The 6,181-nt window shown below is 35.8% G+C and overlaps 1 long non-coding RNA gene across 35 annotated transcripts in view; it reads left to right on the top strand.

Moving 5' to 3' along the window:
- The first annotated feature begins 389 nt into the window (after positions 1–389).
- Positions 390–6,181, top strand: part of LOC105180252 (uncharacterized) — a 50,545-nt gene continuing 44,753 nt past the window's right edge. For 20 of the 35 annotated variants that reach the window (XR_016067149.1, XR_016067153.1, XR_016067133.1 and 17 more), the window contains exons 1-4: positions 395–1,203; positions 2,676–3,061; positions 3,965–4,138; positions 5,980–6,148. This is a non-coding gene — a long non-coding RNA (uncharacterized LOC105180252). Of the gene's footprint in view, positions 1,204–1,814; positions 1,926–2,105; positions 3,062–3,964; positions 4,139–4,598; positions 4,718–5,979; positions 6,149–6,181 lie in introns of those variants that run through there. The other 15 variants (XR_016067162.1, XR_016067161.1, XR_016067160.1 and 12 more) reach the window with 7 other exon arrangements.

Genomic DNA, 6,181 nt, shown 5'->3' with positions numbered 1-6,181 from the left:
CCAAATTCTGTTAAACCCACTGATCGAAATTGAGAGAAAAATTAAAAGATTGACTTTAGGGTTTAGGGGTGTCTTTCGAAAAAAATTGTCGGGATACCCTATCTCTTCTAATATAAAAATAAAACATGTACAATTCAGCCCAATCCAAGAAAATTGATATAACAAATTGTTGTCCAAAGATAAATAAAATTCAAACAAAACCCTTAAGACTCAAATAAATAAAAAATCTTAGTCCAAAAAATAAAATCCACAATCAAAAAAAGAAATTAATAAAAAAATGAGCCCACAACTGATCAGCCCAAGCAAAAAATCAAAATGAACATATGGATAAAAACAAAAATAAAAACAAAAATTCAAACTCAACATAAAAAAGTAAAAATTCAATACAAGCATTCTCTTCTTTTACTCACTTCATTTCTCTCTTTTTCCTTCTTTGTTCACAGATGCAAGAAGGGGTTTTCTTGGTCGTCTTTCTCTCTCGCAAGAACCACCGATCCTCTCTTCCAGCCACTATGGCAATTGACCACCGCCGGCAACCATCTTCTGACATTCCGGCCACCGTTTGCTGTCCAACCCGTCATCTTCCGACGACCCACGCCCCCCCACGTGCGTCTTCAGCCTGCTTTGCAAACCCCCTTTTTTTCTCCCATTTGCTCACTTTCTCTCTGTCCTTCGCCGTCGCCGACGACCAGCGCCGACGTCGAACTGCCCTCACCCCCATGATTCTTTTCTAACCATCCCTCGGTCTTCGACCAGTCCCCATTTTTTTTCCTTTTGTCGATCTATACTCTTCTCTCCCCGATCTACCAATCTGCCGGTGCCGGTATTTTTTCAAGTCCTCTCTCACAGCCAATCATTTCCCCCTTATCAAGTTTCCGGATTACCAGGCCCTCTCAAAATGGGTTCCATCTTTTATGTTTCCTCACCGCGATGGGGAGCGTAATTTCATTGAGATGGGAAGCACCAGAGCCCTCATCTGCGATCCACACCCCAAGAATACCGTCCCTTGCTGCAAATGCTTAAACACAAAAGGGCGAACAAGGGCAATCCAAACTATTGATCGAAGAAGATCCAAGTTACTGGGCCTCTCAAAGGAAATACATTTCAAGAAATTCAGCAGAACAGTTTGCTCAGCAGTTGAGGATGTCGAAATCATTGGTGGCAGCTTAAATGGAGCTGTCTCACCTGTTCGTGATGGACTTGGTAAAGTAAAACCATTTTCTCAATTGATTTTGTTCGAGAAATATTTATGGCTTTCATCCTCTTTGTTTTGCTTGATCTTAGAGTAGATTTCTGGTTTTTTGGAAAAAGTTGGTAGTTAATTGCTGATACTGAGTGTAACTTAAGCTGTTGCCTGGTCATAAACATGAGTTTTTCATGTTTGTTTTTGTTAATAGTGAATTTGGTCATATATTTTGGTGTGTCGAGGATTCTGCCTTTCATCTATTTGTTGAAGATAAACACGGATATAGTAGTTTTATGATTGTGGTGGTGTTTTGTGGTATCCAGAGGTAAATGTAATGTTTGTTTTAGGTGGAAATAGTAAGTAAAGTTTGTGCAATGAAAAATGAAGCATAAACATTGAGTACATGCTAATTTTGAAGCTTGCGGGTAAATGCTTTGCTAAGCATAGTTGCAAATCTTATTTGATTTCGAAGAGAGATTTTCTTATTATGATAATTACAGTAGTTGAGCTCCAGCTTGGACTAAAAAACAAATATTTTTCAATAGCTCCTTTTTACTTGCTGGTGGTTAAGTATTTCCTTATTGATTTATGTTAAATGAACTGATTTTTTTTTTTTACTTTATTGTAGGCTTCTTATTGATAAACTTCACTGATTTTCTTCTTGTCCCCCAAGACCAATTTCCAGTGTTTCCTTATGTTCTTTTTAACTTATACAAGAGGAAATGTTTATTGCATTATGGTAATTGATCTTCCCCTATTGGTGAATGTTTTTATTAAGATTTTCTATGTTCTCATTCATTCAATTACCATGAATGCTATTTTAATACCACTTTGCACACATATGGTGTATAAATATGTGAATTAACTAGAATTGTTCCTCTTATCTCTGTTTTCCGATTTCTCTTAAAAGTAATAGTTTTTTGGCTCTTGTATCTAGTCCTGACAGTCTGAATCCTAGTTGTGTCTACTATTATCTTTTGATGTCGAATGACAAAGGATAAAGGGGAAGAACTCATTTAAGGCTCGTTTGGTTCCCGAAAAATTGGGCAGGAGAAAGAGGATGTGGGAGTGCATTTTCAGTGTTACCTGAAAAAATAGTTCTGTTTCCAAGGAAATACGTAAGTCACTAGGATTAGATAACAAATTAATGTAATTGTGCAGCTCTAGCTTAAGTAAGAGTTAACGTAGATTACGTGTTGAACCTCATGCATCGATTGTGCAACTCACATTCCATATTTCCAACTTTTTTGGGTAAATGAATTGCAGACTTCAATATGTTTAAATGGATTATTCTGCATAATTGATTTCTGTTGCTGCTGAAAGTCATTCTACAGAATTAGTGCACAAAAAATGTGCAGCAGAATCAAGTGAAATGCTGTAGTTTGCCTGTTTCGTTTGCTCCATACAATTTCTGCTACAGCAACGATTTTTTATAAGTGATAGGTTGTCTTACACTGACCTCTCTACTTTTCTCGTATTTTTTCAACAGATTTCTGAAGATGCCTTGGAGACAAGCACAAGAGAACTAGGAAGCAAATGAGGAAAAACAATATGGACAAAAGAAGAAAAAAGAAACGGAGAAAAAAAGAATATATGCGGAAAAAAAAAAGAAAGAGAAAAAAGCAATATACAGAAAAGAAAGAAGAAGAAAAAGAAACAGAAGAAAAAGGGAATATCCGCAAAAAAAAAAAGAAAAAGAAACAGAAAAAAAGCAATATATTCAAAAAAAAAAAGAGAAGCAAAAGAAACAAAAAAAAAAAAGCAACATCCACTCGCCAACTTGCAGTTGTTGCTGTTGATGCACATACAATTGAGTGCTTGGAAGACAATTTTTGGTGCTCGCAAGATGAAGACACAACTGCTACTGCATGCAAGGTACTTGGTTTGTAGTTTGCTGTTTAAGTGAGATGGCTCTTAGTTAATTTATTTTGGTTATAACAAGTAGTTTCCATTAATAATATGGGAAGTGGCTTGCATAGTTGTTGGTAGTCGTTTATCACCTCCACAAAGTTACTCATAATGCTTGAACAAACTAGATTTTCAAGCAAAAATAGAATCACTTTCTGTGTTTGAGCGGTTGGAACACCCCGAACACTTGTTCATGGAAACTAGTCTTATAATAACAGCGTTGCAATTGAGCACATCACAGCTGGAATTGCGTATAGTAGGCCATTTAGGCCAAAATGGAATGGAAAAGCTCGACTTATTTTTCTGTAATTCTCCACAGATATGTATTGCTTCCTAGGCTTCGAGTTTGTGTAATGCCTGGTGTAGAAACATTATTATTTACTTTATCACACGTGGAAATTATATAAATCTAAAGAGTCTCGTGCTAGTATTTCTTGAAATTCTGTTTGATAAGGATTTTATAGTATATGAAAGTTATGAGAATATGTGTTCTCCGTATGCTCGTTATTCCAATAATTGAGAGAATTCATTACCTCGTAGTCGTATTGTTTTGGAGGTTGCCCTAGAAGCTTCCATTCTAGGAGATTGGCTACGTCACGAAAACATTGCTGCCATCTTTTCAGTGACCATACTGAAATATGTGAGTAGTGGTGACATATTGATGGCAGCTAGGATATTTTTGGATCCTTTTGTATTCATTTGACATGCCTGTGACTCGTTTCTTTTTGTGCTATCCAAGAGAGAGAATTTTCATTGATAGGGCTTGACGCCATCTTATCACCTACCATACTAAAATATGTGAATTAATGTAAATTTATCCATTGTTTATTTTATAATCCTATTTAAATTGCTGAATTGATGATTCCTTAGGCATGTGAATACAAAGCCTGTACAATGGATTCTGTGGGTTAAATCGTCAGTCGACAAGAGAGAGATGGATGCTATACAAAAGAGAAAAAGAAGGCATATGAAACAATGAAACCAAAGAGAATATCAAAGGAGGAGATACTTCGTCTAATGGAGGAAAAGAAACAACTCAAAGAAGTAAGTCATTACTCAAAAACTGCATACTTCAGCTATATGAGTTGTTTGGCTTGTCATGTTTTTGCTCAAATGCAAGTTTTCATGATTAGCAAAAAAAGATTGCTAATTGTGTGTTATGATCTTTGTCATGAAAAATTAATATTGTAATGTTAATTTCATTATTGTAGCAAGTGGCAACTGAAGAAAAAACATATCTGTCGCGCTCGCTGGCATCTTTCAATTTCTTAAGAAAAAGTTCCATACAATAGAATCTTTCATGTTTGAACGGGCTTAGGCTTTGACTTTGGCCGTGGATGTTTAGGTTCCTTCTCTATGATTATGTATTCTCTATGTCGACAACAAGGTTTGTTGCTATTATTTAATAGACCGCGCAATTATATGTGCCTAGGCAAGTGATGCAGCATCATTTTTTAGGGTATTAGTGATATACTGGTGGTTGAGGCTTTTTCTTGATATGAAGGTGGTTGTCAATGATGAATAGGGAGCTATTCTAAGCAGGATGAAATCTGAACGCTTGATTGAAGACACAGCTTGATACTCAATAGAGTTCCTGCACAGTTTCTTGTAGAGAATTAGAAGGTAAAGGAATTACTCATAATATTCTTTGGGCATCACACATTCACAGGAAGTAATATGCGAAACTTAGTTAATGATCTCTAAAGCAAAGAAGGATTAGACTTTTATAATGAGCAAAAGAGAAAGCTGATTGAAAAAATGAGAGAGATAGCTGAAAAGTTGTGTCGAGAATCGAGATTGTTTCTGTAATTCTTTATTTTCCTAAAAATTCAGATATTTACAGGAGGAAGTGAGGGCATACATTATAGATGAAACCTACATTATAGTGAGCTGAAGTTGAAATGTTGTGGGAGTTTTCACTCTGATTCCATCAGTTTGGTGGGTTGAAGTGGGAAAGTCAAGGGGATAACGACCTGATACAAATTCAATTTACTCGATGAACTGGCTTAGTTGTGTTTTAACTTCCTTCACTATAAGATTTGTACAGCTTAAAAAGACTTGAAGTCGCAAATTATAACAGCAAATTATGGTTGAAGCCTCATTGGACAAGTTCCCTATGTGTAGTTACTACATGTTTCAACTCTACCACATCTTTGTGGCTGTTACTTAAATTGCCAATGCTTGGATAAAGTGTCCTCTGGATGGATCAAAGTTCTGAAGTATTTGTGTCTACAAATGAAGTAAATATAACTAATATTGGAGTCAATTAGGCTACTTCAGAAACCAATGTTCTTAACTGTAGCAGTTTTTCATGTCCTGCCAGTCCCCTTTATACTTGTTATAGTGCTTAAGTGCTTGGCCTATGTCTGACTTGTCTCCATATTTTGGTATCTCAATTTTTGAAGGAGTAAAAGGGGAGAAGGCAAGGGAAAATGCAGTCTTTTAGTCTTCTACTTTTCTGGTTGATTGTCTTCTTTCTTAATTTTCTTTTACGTTGCTCTTCTTTTCTTTTGCTGGTTTATTTACTCTGATAACTAGCTATCAATTTGCCTCACCAGTCCATCAGTTTCAGTTGTCGTAACTTAGAGTCATGCTGATCTGTGCACAAGAACTGTGATGAACATGATCTCATCTATCTTTGTCATTACTTCAGGTGACATTCACGGCCAATATAGTGATCTTTTAAGGCTTTTTTAGTATGGAGGTTTCCCTCGAATATGTTTATATATGGATGTGCTTGCATGTTTTTCATTCATCTCACACATTACTTAATCTACTTGATTCTTCTAAAATAGCAAGAGAAGAATTGATGTGTGAATTAATGTAGGTTGATACATTGTTTCTTATATAACCCTATTTAAATTGCTGTATTGATGATTCCTTAGGCATGTGAAGACAAAGCCTGTACAATGGATTCTGTGGGTCAAATCCTGAGTCGACAAGATAAAGATGGATGGTGTACTGAATAGAAAAAGAAGGCATATGAAACAATGAAACCAAAGAGAATATGAATCCTCACTTCGTCTTATGGAAGAAAAGAAACAACTGAAAGAAGTAAGTCATTACTTAAAAACTGCATATGAATAT

This window comes from Sesamum indicum, linkage group LG9, assembly GCF_026168435.1.
Source record: "Sesamum indicum cultivar Baizhima isolate 11 linkage group LG9, ASM2616843v1, whole genome shotgun sequence".
NCBI classification, from domain to species: domain Eukaryota; kingdom Viridiplantae; phylum Streptophyta; class Magnoliopsida; order Lamiales; family Pedaliaceae; genus Sesamum; species Sesamum indicum.
The sequence above is the reverse complement of the archived record's forward strand: the minus strand, read 5'-3'. Positions and strand labels throughout refer to the sequence as shown.